Genomic DNA, 15867 nt, shown 5'->3' with positions numbered 1-15867 from the left:
CTCTTTGTGGATTGTACAATACTATCCCGTAGAAAAGGTTAAGAAAATATCATACTCCTATAGAGATTACCAAAGAGTAGGACCGGCATGGACTCCTGGACACACTAGAAGTGGATTCAGGTGGCTATGAGGAGTAAATATGCCCTGTTGACCCGCGTGAACCCTCTCTGTTGATCAGGTGAACGGAGTAATCCGTAGTCAAAATATGTGTGTAAAGAGCCAGTTCATTTGAAACACCTCACACAGCATTCGATCTTATGACAGCTTGTATTTGCAATTACCATCATAATAACGAACATAACATTTGCGAAACACTTACTTTAAATAAAACAGTTGAACCCTACCTAACATAAAATTACGTATCAGTATCCATCATCAACTTATCATATTCATCTAATGGGTTTATGTAGCAATATTCCATTATCACCAGCATATTGTGGTTCGATACACGAGAAATATGCAGCTCAGTTAAGGCTTCCCGAGAAAAGTTCCAGTACTTAGTAATCCATATATGTACCTGTGCACTTCGCACCATTTGACGTCACAGTGGAAAAGTACGTCACGACGTATAGGTTCTTGTAATTGTATCGTGGGGAAAATAGCAATTGGTATCAGACAGAATTTTGCTCTATGAAAGGTATTTGTTACTAAAATCGTTAAACGACCATAACATTTGCAAAATAATAACTTTAAAAGATACTGTTGAAACCATTGTAAAGGCAACTTATTTGTCAGTAGCACGCCTCGACATAAAAACTGATCATATGCAGAACAAACTCTTGCGTATCGAATCAGTTCATATAATAGAAAATTGGTGCATTAATATGATGGAGATACTGTCGAAATTTGTTTGTAAAATTGAAGGATTTAGATAACTTTTAATCTCTACTAGATATGTATGTATATTCCCAAGCGAGCTAAGAGTCGTAGAACTTAATACAGTCTGTTTTCCAGGTGATGAGATCTAGGTTTTCTTAGTCCTGGTAGTACTGGCTATTTTTCGTGCTTACAAGTGTTCACTCAATGAATCAATGAAAAAGTTTATAATGTTGTTTCAGGTGAAAGACACTTTAAATACACATAACACACATGTAATCGAAGATAATCGCTTCCAACAAATATTCATGGGAAAAAGGGACACGTATACCATAAATATTGAAAACCTGTAACGCCCCTGTCCTGAGCACTCAAACAAGGCCGTTGAGTTTGACCGCTAATTAGAATATCTGCTTGCGAATTGTTAGGCCCCTCTTTACATACTGATTTTGACTACGGATTGTTTCGTTTACCTGCTAAAGATATATGGCTCACCGCGGGTGTGACTGGTCGATAGGGTATGTTTACCCCTCCTAGAAGCTTGATCCCACCTCTAATATGTGCAGGGATCCGTGTTTGTCCTCCTCTTAATGCTGTATTCTTTATGGGAATCATGAGCTTGGTAACTATTCGTTATCTTCACATTTTCAATAAAGGTAAATATTCATTGTTATATAATAGATTAAATCTGGTAATTGATAACAAGTCCATTTTTTATATTTGGAAGAATCATTCGCTCTTCATAATAAACAATAAGAATGAATATGTGTACATATGAATAATTTTATTTCATATTGTAATAACGTATATTTTTACCCCGATTTGTAATTTTGAAATTACAATTTTTTTTAAAGAATATCTTTTTTAAAAAGGATCTTCCTATATACTTCAAGGGGAAATAAATCAAGTGATGATCAAATTTCTGTAAACTCCTGGGGTGGATTAGGCTTATTTCATAAACCCTACAAAATGATAGTTTTATTATAAGAATTGCCCACTTTTTTATTATATATGAAATATGATCGTTATGCATTTCGCAAATCCAGAGATCCGTGCGTGCCCTACACTTAATTTTGTATTCTTTATAGGAGTTATGAGATTGATCACTATATGTTATCTTCACATTTTTATACATTGATTACCTTAAAGGAAATGTTGAAAATCGTTTAACATCTACTTACTTTTCAGTAGCCTTCTTCGGTTTAGAAAATTATTGTACACAGACCGTGTTATCGCCTATCAAATGAATTGAGAAGCATAAACACCATATGCAGGTGCATCTTCGCAAGCCAAATGTCCAATTCGCTTACTCTCAATTCGAGGAGACTAAGCGAATCAGACACTTGGCTTGCGAAGATGTATACAGGTGATAAAGGATAATTGCTACATGAATATGAGAAGTTGACGATGATAAGCTAAAGACATCACATTTGTCATGAAGCTGAATTTCAAGTTCGCCATCGACGTCTATATTCAATGAAACATCCTACTCTGAAATAGATGTGGAATACTTTGTGGAGATGTGTTTTCAGTTCATTGAGCATATATTAAATCGACATATGAATGAAAGGGGTGCAGTGTTGTTGATAAACAAAACATCGGCCATGTATCTAAATGTTGGATTGCATGTGACTGCAAACAAATTTCATCTCCTGTAAAGGGATTTGAATAATTCTGTTTAATAAGAAGATGAAAACAAGTCAGCCAATAATGGCGCACAATATGTACCCATGGCAGGAACCAATTTTCGTAGGTTGTCTATATTTTGCAGTTTCGTGGTATGTAATTTCATGTATATAGTCCCTGCATAATGACATCATATAATTTGAGTATTTCGTTGCGAAATCCACAAAAATTGGTCCTCTATGAAATTTAATGATTCCACAACATTTCAATTTTTTTCAATATTTCTAGCTCACTAAACACAGATACATGTAGATAGATGGTATAAAACGTTAATTGATCTATACCGTCTGAATGAATATGACATACTTTTCCAGTCACAAATACCGTCAAAATTCCTAGTACGGCGTTCGCAACCGGCAACCATTTTCAAACATCTGAAAAGGAGCGAAATGGTTCACACAAAATGGTTGTCGATTGTGAAGTGCAGCTGAGGAAAGGGATGATTTTTTCCATTTCAAGTATTCGACACATCCATTTTTAAACTCCGGTTAGTTTCCCAATTTCAAAATGATATTAGATGGTGATAGAATGTAATTGTCTAGTTCATTGCAAATGTTGCCGTATACAAAACGATCAAGTCTTCAGAGGGTCCACGTTCATTTCTACTCAAGTTAATCGTTCAAACATTTAAATTGATTACCTAATATGGCAAGAAGTACTTGATCATTTCATGAAATTTGTCGAACATCTAGATTAATTATATGAACGTCGAGAGATATTCAACACAATGTAATGCTATTGATTGCTTTTTTGTAATGGCTGAAATTTAGTATCCTATAAGGGTTGCAAGTTTTTCTCTTTTATATCAAGGGTACCCAGACGTTTAGATATTTCTAATTAATACTCAGATGACCTATAAAGGACAGCAAAGAGTTTGCATCCCCTCGTGACTAGTCACACCCGCCGTTATTAGCATATTCTGATTAGGTATACAGAGTAATCTATATAAATACCATATGCAAGTGATAATGGAATATTGCTACACAAATATGGGAAGTTGACGGTGGAGAAGATGAAATCATCCTGTTATGTATTCACATAGGAATTTGAGTTATCTCTCTTAGACCATGTTAGTAATCAAGGCGATCCGTCTCTGTTTGAACGTTATTGGTTCCGTAATTTATAATTCGTAGTTTCTGCGCACGAGATTCGCTTGCTCCAAGCACATATGTAACAAATTATGGATTGATGCCTCCCTGCACTATGTGTAAGTTGCATTTTTTTCTCAACAAACATTTTTTCATGATATTGTAAGGTATGAAGTCTTTTAGCAATATATATATATATTGGTGCAAGTGGTTTACTATGCTCAAGGCTAAATATTTGTTCCATGTCGGTAAAGTTAACTTTCATATACATTGTTTACCAGATTTTGATGCCTTGTATAAAAGTAACTCGGGGATTATATGTAGAATATTTTGATTATTTATTTTAATTATATCTTTGTCGATGTAACGTTCATGTTATTGTCTAAATTGGAGTGTCTTTGTATCACAAATCGAACATATTGTGAAAAAATTTTCATTTTGTGTATTTCAGTTATTTACCACAATGCACAGTACGACTTGTACAGTAATAAACTTCATTGAGAGAAAAAACATGCTGACTATATTGTGGTTAACATCTGCAAAAAGGCAGAACACATCCCGTTTGTCATTAAGTTGTGTTGTTACGAGTAGTTTTCTGTTGGCATTTATGTTCAATAAAATATTCATATATAAAGCAAACATGTTTCTTAAAATACAAATACTCCCCGAAACTGACCATATTCATGAATGATATTATAATGTGTTATATTAACATTATCACCATTTTGAAATTTGTCGAGAATCAACAACGGGATTGTAAAAGTCACAATTTTGGTGCATCCCTTGTTGCTTTTCCTAATTATACATTAAGTTTTTAGTCTAGTCAATCTAGCAAATCACCTCAAAGTAATTGCAACAGAAACAAACTCGACGGAATTTAATAAACAAAAGTGTGATTAACAACATACAAAAAATCGGACAAAATCGGACAATGGAAAATATTTAAAATTTAGACTTAAATGTTTTAGTAAACCATCGATATTTTGTGGTGTTTACGGCACGCCGTACACGTAAAGGGGAGTGACTTAACTGTGACAGTCATCGGAATAAAGTTATACACGACGATCTAAAGTGCATGTAATAAAAAACGCGATTAAACAGCTTAACAGTTGTATTAAAAAGGTGATTTTAAGACTTCTATATACATACAATATTGCTCAGCATCTCATATTCTTTACCGACTTCCATTCCCGGGGAACTTTCGCGAATAAAGCTTCAAAATATTTTATTTGACCCTCTACTGAATTAATTTTAATTATAAAACACAATATTTACTTTAGAAGTTATGAATAATCAATTATAAATGAAATATTAAAGAATTAGTGTCAATTTACAAGGGGGAATTATGGTTGTTAAAAAAAGAAAGTATGGAAAGCCATTCGGGTTAAAAGATTCAGTTATTTTGTATCTTCATCATTTGAGCAAGCGTTTTGTATTAAAAACTTTTATAAAACTAAGTAAGTAAAGTATTTTTGCTTTTCTTTTTCAAATTCAGGTTTGGGAAGTCATTCATGGGTAATAATAATGATAATAAAACATTGATAATATAAATAATAAAAATCAATGTAAGTAAACACTTGCGCATAGTATCATGATTTGATGTAAAATCGAGTAGTTACTCTTTCTAATTAGTCTTGGGCTCACGACCTGCGGAACCATATCTCCTAGCAGCATGCGAACAGCGCGCTAGACCGCCCGGCCATCTATTCAAGACAAAACTTGTTTTCGATGACGACGGAATTCTCGCCACGCTGGCACACGATCATTGAGAATGGAAATGGGATACAGTTATTTATCGTAAATTTTAGAGGATCATACAAAATGCACATTGTGTTTTAAATGTCTATATATAAAGCACAGAAATAGCAACGAACTCTGAAATAAACATAACTGCCCTAAGGGACGAAATCAATGTCGGATGAAAATTTAAATTCAATTAGTTAGGGGGAGGGGAATAAAAACTCCCGCAAGTTTCTGTCATCCGTCATCGATTACACTTTAGTGGAAAAAGGAAAAAGACAAGCGACTGTTGAATACCACATAATATTTAAAACATATTAATGAACATTTAATAAGATTTATAGAATTAACAATAAATCCATTTATTTTAGCCAGACTTAAATATATTTTATTTCTGAGGATTTTTTCGAAAACACTATTCCGGAATCCTACCGGAAATAAGTTGGCAAATAGAATAGCATTTCCTTTTATGACGAGGCAATTTCGGGAGAACGGTGAGATAACAGTCGAGACAACATTTTAATTTCCCTTCCCACCCATCCCAAAAAGTTGTAAGAATATGTACTGCGGAAAATGTTTTCAATTTTTCAGGTGAGCTCGATTCTTGGATATAGTTCTGGTTATGGGAAAAGAAACAAATACAATGGAGTGTGTTTGAAAAGACTGTCTTGGCAACTTGGGGCCAGATAAAGTACATTTTTGATTACGGAACACAAGAAGAATGCGCGTCTGGTTCCTGTGATTGGACATTGAATGATTTGATTGGACAATATTGTATGTATTGAATTATTTGGTGACAATTTGGTCACATATATATATGATACACTTTGATTGCCGCTCACCGGAATCATAGTCATATGGTTTTTTGTTTAATTGAAAATTGACATTTTAATGATTGATGTTTGGGGGTGATTGCAAATCGTCTCATTGCCGTCAACCGGAATGAGAAGATCTGCTAAATTTGTTGCTTGATTTTATGATATAACATTAGGCAATGATGTGTTTTTGGCCTGTACCATTTGGGTGTCAATACACAGGTGTAATTTACATGGTAAAATTTTAATGTAAAACTTTAAAATTTTACTCATTGCCTAGTTGCCAAGACCAACAACAGCCACAATGGGGAGGGGGTGTTGTTATAAAATACAATAAGTGCAAAAAATAAACTTGTATATAGGTAAACATAATGTTATGTCTTTATTTCCATCCCAGGACAAGGTCAGCTTACAAGTACAATGTACACTACAAACTGCCATCATTTTGAAGTTTTGCAAGGCTGGTCTATAATAATAGATTTAATGTACACTTTCATTTGTGAATAAACAGTAGAAAAGGTATACAGAGGTATACAGAGTGTTATTTATAATCGTACGTTTCTTTTCTTGTTATTTGATTAGTTTCAGCATTTGTCATATTAAGTTTTAAAGGGGGGGGGGTCTTGGTGAAAACTATGTGAACGTAGTTTTTTGTGAGACATTGAATTTTTGATCTTGCCCCTAATATAAGTGAAGAATATCGTTAAAACCAGACGTCTTTTTAGGAAACGAAGTTTGACAATCCTTTCCCTTTCTACATGCATCCACAGGATGCGACACAACGTCAAGAATGTTCGGCATCGGAACAGGTCCTGTATAGTCAAAATGTAGACAAATCGCGAAAAAATTCTGTATATGATTAGTTTTTAAATGGAGGCAGGCTACTGACAAACAAGTTGATGGTGAAGGGGTTTCAACTGTTTCGTTTAAAGTCAGTATTTCGCGAATTATATGGTCGTTATAACAATCTACTTTGCCAATACAACCTATCATTGGGTCAAATCTGCCTGACTTGTTTCATATAGATTGTTAGGCCGTTTTTGGCACAATGATATTGAATAAGGGTAACTCCGTTTGCCTTATTAAGATATAGAACTCACAGTGGGTGTAACCGTTAATCAGGGGGTGCTTACTCCTTATAGCCCATAGGTATCTGATCCCACTTCTGATATATCCAGGGGTCCGTGTTTGCCCACCTCTCTATTTTGTATTGCTTATAGGAGTTACGAGATGGATCACTGTTCGTTATCTTCACCTTCCTATATGAGGATTTCATAGAGAAAAAGATATATTCTGGTGTCGATGTCATATCGACTTTGTATGATGGAATACCATAGAGACACTTATAGGAGATTTGCTATGTGAAGAATTGTCTAACACAATATCATTTTTATAAGTTCAGTCATTGCCACTAACTACTAACTACAGCTGCAGAAAAGGAGCACTGCAAGAATTTTTTAAGTCATAGAGTGGACTAAAGAAATGATTAATTTGGATCCTTCTAATTAGGGCTTATCACTGCTTTCAGCAATTCTTGTATCCGTTAAAAGTAAATTACAAGTCGCGCCAAATAAACTTTTGAACGTTTTTCGCTGTAAATGCAAGGCAAATTGTGACATTAGCCGTTGTACTTGTAAAAACATGGACTGAACTGTACTGCAATTACTCAAATGATCACTTATATAATTATCAGGCACGTAGCAATAATGGCTCTACACCTTTTATCATTACATGCAAAGTTGATAAATGTTTACGTACAGAGGTCGATTTTTAGACAGATTGGTTGCTCTCCCTCCTCTTTTTTTTTTAAATAGCATTGTCGTGAACTGTACACAGTGGAAGTGTAAAATTGAACTGAGAGAACAACCTTAGCCCCCCCCCCCCCACCAACACCACACACACCATCAAGTATTTTTATAACTTTGGATTAAAATTTACTTGTCAATTTTCAGGCAATATTGTGAAATTATCTCCACACACCCCTTTTTATCATGCTGCGTGCCTGATTCATTTTGCTTTTAATTCTATGTGTCCATTGTTTTAAAAACAGATTACTCCTGACATTCTCGGTATTAATTGCACAATAATTTGGATAGAACTAAACATCAAATACGGCTATAACCCCCCCCCCTTCCCAAACTCTAGAAATTGACGAAGTGCACGTATTAAAGATTTCTTTATAAAATCGAAGAAACTGAACCTGTTTCGTCATAGATGTAGTACAAACTGTTAAAACCCAGCTTAATAAAGAATTTGGTAACGTAAGCTTTACTATACACTGTTTGTTTTAAAATACTACATGTATTTATGTGAAACATAGGACCGGAATGGTAAGCGCGCCTCCAACTTCCGATGTAAGGGGAGTATCTGCAAAAATGTAGGTCATCTTTTACAGACCATTTTTGAAAGGGCACTTGTTTTGTGTTAACAGTTTATTTTTATGTATAAATCTTCATGTGGTAACTCATATATGCCAAATGGACAGGAAAAAGTATTTTCTTCCAAAATCCAGTTTTTAACGATTTTTGTAGGAAAATGAAGATTTCAGCCGAAAATTCGGCAAGGGAAAATAAATTTTGGTGCAGAAAAGATAAGTTGTGCATTTGGACGTTTATTCTTAAATTTATAAGATCAATGCCATCTCTTCTATAAAACAGTCATTTCCTATCATTTCCAGTTTTTCACTATTTTTCTTTTAGGAAAAGGTAGGTTTTCCTACCTAATATGGTATTTTTCATATACATTGCCAATAATCAATATATCTTACTTGTTGAGCGGTTTTTAAAATAAATCCTAACTTCATTTTTTTATTGTTAGATTCAAATGTATGACAAAATGTGGGTTTTTTTTCTTAAAATTTCAATCTTTAACAATTATATTAAAAAAAACAAAACAAGATTTTACCCAAAAATTACAGTCAAAGAAAGAATATATTCTGCTGTAAAAAAAATTAATCGAACATTTCCAGGTTGAAATTTGAGATATGAAACTTATTTTCACTGCATGTTACATAAAATGGACATTTTCTTCAATTTCCAGTTTTAAGCGATTTTCATGAAAAAACACATCCTTTTACCCCAAAATTCCAATTTTCCCATGGAAATACAAAAGCCGATTTTTAATATGTTGTTTGCATGTGTTTTCTTGCATGAATAATCAAAATTTCATTTCTGTTGCAATTAGTTTGAGGTTTTGCTCATTTTTGAGCTAGATTGACTAGACTATTTCATGCAGATTCAGCAAAAGTTAAAAGTCGTCTTTCAAAATGATAAAAACAATAATCACTATGAAAATTTTGGTCCCATCCTGGAACAAAAAAAAATCCCTACCCCTGAGGCTAGTGATTATTGTTTTGTAGGAGTCCTCAAATTTGCAATTTTTGTCAACTTTGTCCCAACAATGTTTCATATCAAATCTGAAAAATAATCAGAAGTTTAAAACGTTAAATTGTCAATGCACGATGGACTCTAATCAGCAATGATCTAATAATTAAGTGAAGGAAATACAAACTACAATATACTGGACTTAACTAGCTATGCACGACTGTCTTTCTAAAGTCCACAAGGTCTTACAAAAGAATTAACGACTAAAGACCAGCTTTACATTCTGAAATTTTCGCGTTCATTCCAAGGCCATTCACTCCAATGCAAAACAGTAAAACAGTAATGTTAAAAGTGAAGTTTCCCAAAAGTTTTAATTCATTCATATAAACTAAAAATTGTGTAATACAATTTAAGACTTTGCGACTTTGTCGTAAATTGTTTTCTAAATCTGGTCCCTGGACTCCCCAAACTTAACATTACTGTCTCTCTAATGTTCATTAACTATACAGTGCTGATCAAGAGTCTCTAATGTTCACAAATCTGGACTACACCAACTATAGGAATATGTCTCTCATGTTTCAATAAACTGAACCCTGCTATTTATACACAACTGTCATTCTATGATATTCACAAGGTCTGAACTCCAGTACCTACATGTATACATATTACTGTCAGTTACAGTTAGGCTACCTTTGTGCTACTAGGTTAAGACTAATTAACTTTTTGTCGCTGTGGGCTTGAGAGTCAACATCACAGACCATGTCTGCTATCAAAACCACAACATGCTGGGTTCATAGTGAATAACTGAGGTATTGCATTGTGGTTTGCCTGCTAGGTCGGGTAACCCACGTATAAGCTTTTACCTGTAATTTAGCAGTTTCAATATTACAAATGGATATGACTGTCCCATTACAGAATGTGGACACTTATTCACATGTTGCATTGAAACCGCAAATAAATCTAAAAGCTTGGCAAACAGACCCCTAATTTATCCATATTTTTTTCAACAATGCAGATCTGAAGTGTATAACGCTAAAAATAATGTTTTCGAACATAAAAATGCAACGACATTTTCGAAGATTTCATTCGTAAATCGCACTTTGAACAAACATGGATAGACGAATAGCGTCCATATTTCAAGCTGTTCTCCTAGCTGTCTACTCGTGTAATCTTTGTAGTGCCTCAAACAGGTCCCAGATCTTCCGCGATATCAATAATGTGAGGGATCCCGATGTAGCTCCTTTCGAATCCACCAAAACCAGTATCACTGTAGAAGTGGATATTGCACTCTTGGGAATTTTCGAAGTCAATGAAAAACAAAAAACGATGTTCGGGTCATAATGAATGTTTTTTTTCATGGAAAGACGATCGTATAATGTGGGATCCAAGTTCGTACCAGAATAGTAGCTCTGTTCAAGTAAAAGCCAAGAAGATTTGGATGCCAACTTCTCTTTGTATCCTTAATGGAATAGGAAACGAAAATTGTATTAGCGATGATAAAGGCATTGTTACTGTCTATTCAGGTGGATATGTTACCAATAAGCTGTTTAAGGAAAACACTGTCCGATGTGGTATAGATGTGACGAAATACCTATTTGATTCGCAAACTTGTTATCTGCAGTTTATCAACATAAATGTAGGAACTGAATATCTTACATTTGAGGAAGAAGATTCCCACTTTTATCCCCAAAATTACGAAAAAACACCCGAAGTCTCGAACATTGTGGCTACCACAGAAAGCATATGTGAGATTGGAAATCCCACTGGTATACCAGAAGTATTGACATTCAGAATGGTGTTACAGGGATAATCTTTGTATGCAGTCACATTCACCTTGTTACCTGTAAATATTTTATCAGTGATCAATCTGTTTTGTTTTTTGTTACCAATTAAATCCGGAGAGAAGATGAGTTTCTGCATGGCTATCTTTCTAACTTTTGCAGTGTTTTTGACGATCATTAACGACTCCATGCCGCAATCATCAGACAAAGTGCCATATTTCACAATATACTTAATAACACAAGTCCTTGTCAGTGGTTTAACCATTGTACTACAAGCCACCGTGCTGCTTGTTCATTTCCATTCTAAAACAACAACAGCGAGCTCTCAAAGTAGCTTACAGCCCACTGATAAAGTGAAGAAATTCAATGTGACTAATGTACTATTAGATAAGACTTTCTTCCTGTTCATTTGTGTCATTGATACATTTTTTGTGCTTTACTATACTATGAATGTGTGTTAATTAGTGTCCCAGAATTTTTTCTATGCAAGGTGAAGATAACGAACAGTGATCATTCTATATCAAACATGATTGTCAAATTCGACATGAGAAATTTGAGATGATGGTGGAATTTGAGATGATGGCGGAGAAAACATTTATTGCATATAGAGATTGTAAAAAGAGCGATAAGCATGATTCAGGCACCCATACTAATTCATGTTAATACATTCTCTTCCATTGGACTAACAGTTGATTATTTTACATTTCATCTTAATAAATGTCCATTAATCAATATTTACATTTTAAACCATTGTTTTAAGATAAGTGTAATAACCACATTTCAAAAGAGAAAATCAGCATGAAAAGATACTAAGTGAAAAGCATAAAACATCAGTAAATTAATTAGAAACCGTTAGTAAAATGTGAAATTCAATTAAATACCGTATATAGAAAACATAAATGATAATCGTAACAGAAAATTCTTCATAACTTGATATATTTACATTATGTAAATATTCAAATCTAAATATCATTTATACACCCACTGTATTATATACATGTACCTATATGATCTAGCATCTGAAATTCAACATGATCGACATTAGTACAAATATCGGTTTTCATACCGAGCTTGGCATACGCTTTAATATCTCTCAAGCATACTACGATTTCTTTCTTTTTCATACAACTGATCTGTATGGAAATCAATACAATCATATGAATATCATATTGTAAACAAATGCATTATATAGTTTTAGTTTTATGAACGCAAATGCATTCACCCTAATACAATCGTTTTCCGCTTCATTTCACCAGTGAGCATGTGAAAGCATATGTAATTCTTATAAAGACAAGAAATTATTTTGTGGATGAAAGGCGAAGATGTTGGAGACATTTTCCTTTTTTTTTTGAGATTCCAATGACATAAATGAAACTCATTTGATGTTGGGGATATATGTACACAAACTTGCTACGAAATATAAGGCTATGCAAAGCTAAAGTTTTCGTTATTAAGGTGATACGGCTCCTATAGCCATGCTCTTGTGCATTGGACTTTTGACCTGTTGGCATCACGAAAACTTTCTATCACAAGATCACCTTAGATTACAAGTAATTTGTTTTCAGTATGATCCTCCAAAGACATGTTAACAAATTTTTACTTTTCACATTATGCTTTTAAGTTATTTATATTAGGGGCCTCCACGACCGAGTGGTTAGTGCATCGCGCTGAAAATCACACGGCCTCTCACCTCTGTCGGCGCAGGTTTGAATCCCACTCGCGCCGGTAAGTGAGAAGGTTTCCCAGTTTACTTTCGGAAGGTCGGTGGTATCTTTCCAGGTTCTTCTGGGTTCTCTCTTCTACCAATAAAAACTGGGCGCCACCAGATAATTGAAAAATTGTTGAGTGTGGCGGAAAACATCAGTCAATCAATCAATTTTAAGTTTTTTATATAGCCTCTTGACACAAGCTGCAATACGAGTCTGGTTTAAGCTTTTCAATATTTTTTTCAGAATACCGACCTGTTAAAAACTTCCCACTTAATACCCAATGATACTGACATTGTCGAAATGGTTTCAATCGTTTTGACTCAAACAATACTTTCATATTTTCCCGATGAGATCTTAACGCTCTTGAATGGAAGCCAATGTTTTTTGTTATACCGTGATTTGAAATTCCGGTGGTGGTGCTTACACACAACATGGGCATTTAACTGATGTATATATCCTTATCATTTTAGTTACTGGGAATATGATATTTGAGGCTTGAAAGAAAGTTTGTCGGATGAGCTAAAATGATGACTTAGGGGTTACTTTTACAATACTTAGACACTTGAAATAAAATTTTAGATAAAAGGCTAGGGAGAACTGTTTCGCCCAGTCTTAAATTTTCACACTGACAAAGGGAGGGACAATAAAAGGGGGCAAGTGTTCCCTTGGGTATATTATTTATTTTATAGGTATTACACATTTCTGTTTGTTTTTAAAGGGGGCAAACGTATCCTTGTGTACAACATTTATTTTATGGTGTGTTATACATTTCTGTTTGTCTTCCCATACGTACATATGGCCAGTGTTATAGATTGATATAAATCAATTCATTCAATTACAAGGAGACAAGTTTGAAATTCAAGTAAAACAAATAATTGATATAACAGATTAACAGTGAGACCTAGACAGACATTTAAACACCATACATGGAAGTATTCTTACCAGAGCATTGTTTTAGAATAGATTACATACCTCGATGTTTGCAATTCCATCTGTCCTATTCCAGGGTGAAGCAGAGAATGCCAAAGTGGGCAGGTATGGTATTGTGGTATTGGAGAATATGACGTGAATGATAATAAGCCATGTCATTACGGGTTCATCTGGCTTGGTCTATATTAGATAGATAACGCTTGCACACACCTTGCTCTCACACACGTAGCTCGGGAAAATTAATAACGATAATACGTACAAGCTGTAATTTGATATATACAATGATAATTCTGGTTAAATATCCACACCCGTCATGTTTTTATACGTTCACCCCTATAGTTCCAAAATATTACTTCCTCCATTTCATGAGGAAAATTCAATAGTTTAAACATATTTTCTGTTTTGAATGACAATGCATTTTCATGACGTCATTATGAGATACTGATTACTCAATGAGTCTTGCGCCTCTAAATCCACATCACAAGGGCATCGATCGAATCAAGTTTTTTCCTAGATGTCGTGTGACGAGGCAGTATTTTCTTCTCAAGAGAACGTGTTTCTGTTCAGATTGCAATGATCTATTTAGCCACGACAAGGCCTTTGAACAATATTTTCCCAATTTTAAAATACACCTCCCAACGCATGGTACTCATACATATATTGTATCGATATGTTGTTTAGGGGGAAATGGAGTTGTGTTGTTTGTTATACTTCTAACCACTTGGATATATGTGTATGTACGTTCCAATAACAATATCAAATAGAATTCAAAGAAGTGTATAAGAAACATTTTCAAATATTATCAACCTTATGAATAAGTAATTAAGACATACATTACAAATATATACATTGGTGAAAATACGCACCTGAATTATCATAGTTTCCAATGTACAGAAGATATACTTGTTCATGATCCACTTTTGATGAACTTTGAGATGTATCTTCGGATTTCAAACATTTCGGTTGAGCATCACTGAAGAGACATTATTTGTCGAAATGCGCATCTGGTGCATCAAAATTGGTACCGTATAAGTTTTACGTCTTGATATTTTTCATAGTAAAAAACGAAAGAAATTGGAATTTATTTATCCGAAACGTTATTATTTCTATTGAATTTAAACAAGGTAGACAAGTTGATCCTTTATTAGCATATGAAACTTATACGTCTTAACAAGCAAGTTGATGGTGCAGAGGTTCCAACAGTCTCGTTTAAAATCAGCATTTCGCAATTTCCATCGCCGATTTAACTATCTAGTTTGAAAATACAATCTATCATTGGGTCAAATGCTGTCTGACGTGTTTCATGCCGATTGTTAGGCCGTTCTTAACACACTGATTTTGACTACGGATAACTCCGTTTGCCTGATCGAGATATAAAGCTCACGGTGGGTGTGACCGGTAGACAGAGGATACTTACTCCTCCTAGGCACCTTATCCCACCTATGGTGTATCTAGAGGACCATGTTTGCCCAACTCTTTATTTTGTATTGCTTATAGGAGTTATGAGATTGATCACTCTTAGTTATCTTCACCTTTATAGGAGTTATGAGATTGATCAGTGTTCGTTATCTTAACCTTTCATAGTTGTATCATAGATCAAATCACGGTCACATTTCGATTATATAATTTCTTATTTGCGAACAAACCTTTGTCTTTATTCTGGAAAAACACAAAAAAAATCATATAAGATAACAGAGCTTGTATTCTTTGACGGTAGAACCATACATCATACATGTATGAGGTGCTTTTAACCAGCCATTTAATAAAATCGTGGTGTAATGAACCACCTTAATATGGTAGTATTGAGTGGAAGTTAATATTCGAACAATCATTCAAAGTTATCGAAAATTACAACCTTCAGTGGTTTCAATATAGAATTATTGATTAAATGCTAGTTACAAGCTTATCTTTATATCAGGAAAAGAATAGAGGTTCTAATTCTCGCAACTTCTGACACAGAGAAGAGGAAACAATATAAC

At 34.2% G+C, this 15867-nt stretch overlaps 1 long non-coding RNA gene across 1 annotated transcript; it reads right to left on the bottom strand.

Annotated features, from left to right (window-relative positions):
* Window positions 1-10534: 10534 nt before the first annotated feature.
* LOC130053457 (uncharacterized) lies at window positions 10535-13982 on the bottom strand. The gene is made up of 2 exons (XR_008802038.1): window positions 13931-13982; window positions 10535-10927 (listed from the first exon to the last, which is right to left on the bottom strand). It is a non-coding gene; the product is annotated as an uncharacterized LOC130053457 (long non-coding RNA).
* Window positions 13983-15867: the final 1885 nt, after the last annotated feature.

Source organism: Ostrea edulis, chromosome 3, assembly GCF_947568905.1.
Source record: "Ostrea edulis chromosome 3, xbOstEdul1.1, whole genome shotgun sequence".
NCBI lineage: Eukaryota > Metazoa > Mollusca > Bivalvia > Ostreida > Ostreidae > Ostrea > Ostrea edulis.
The sequence above is the reverse complement of the archived record's forward strand: the minus strand, read 5'-3'. Positions and strand labels throughout refer to the sequence as shown.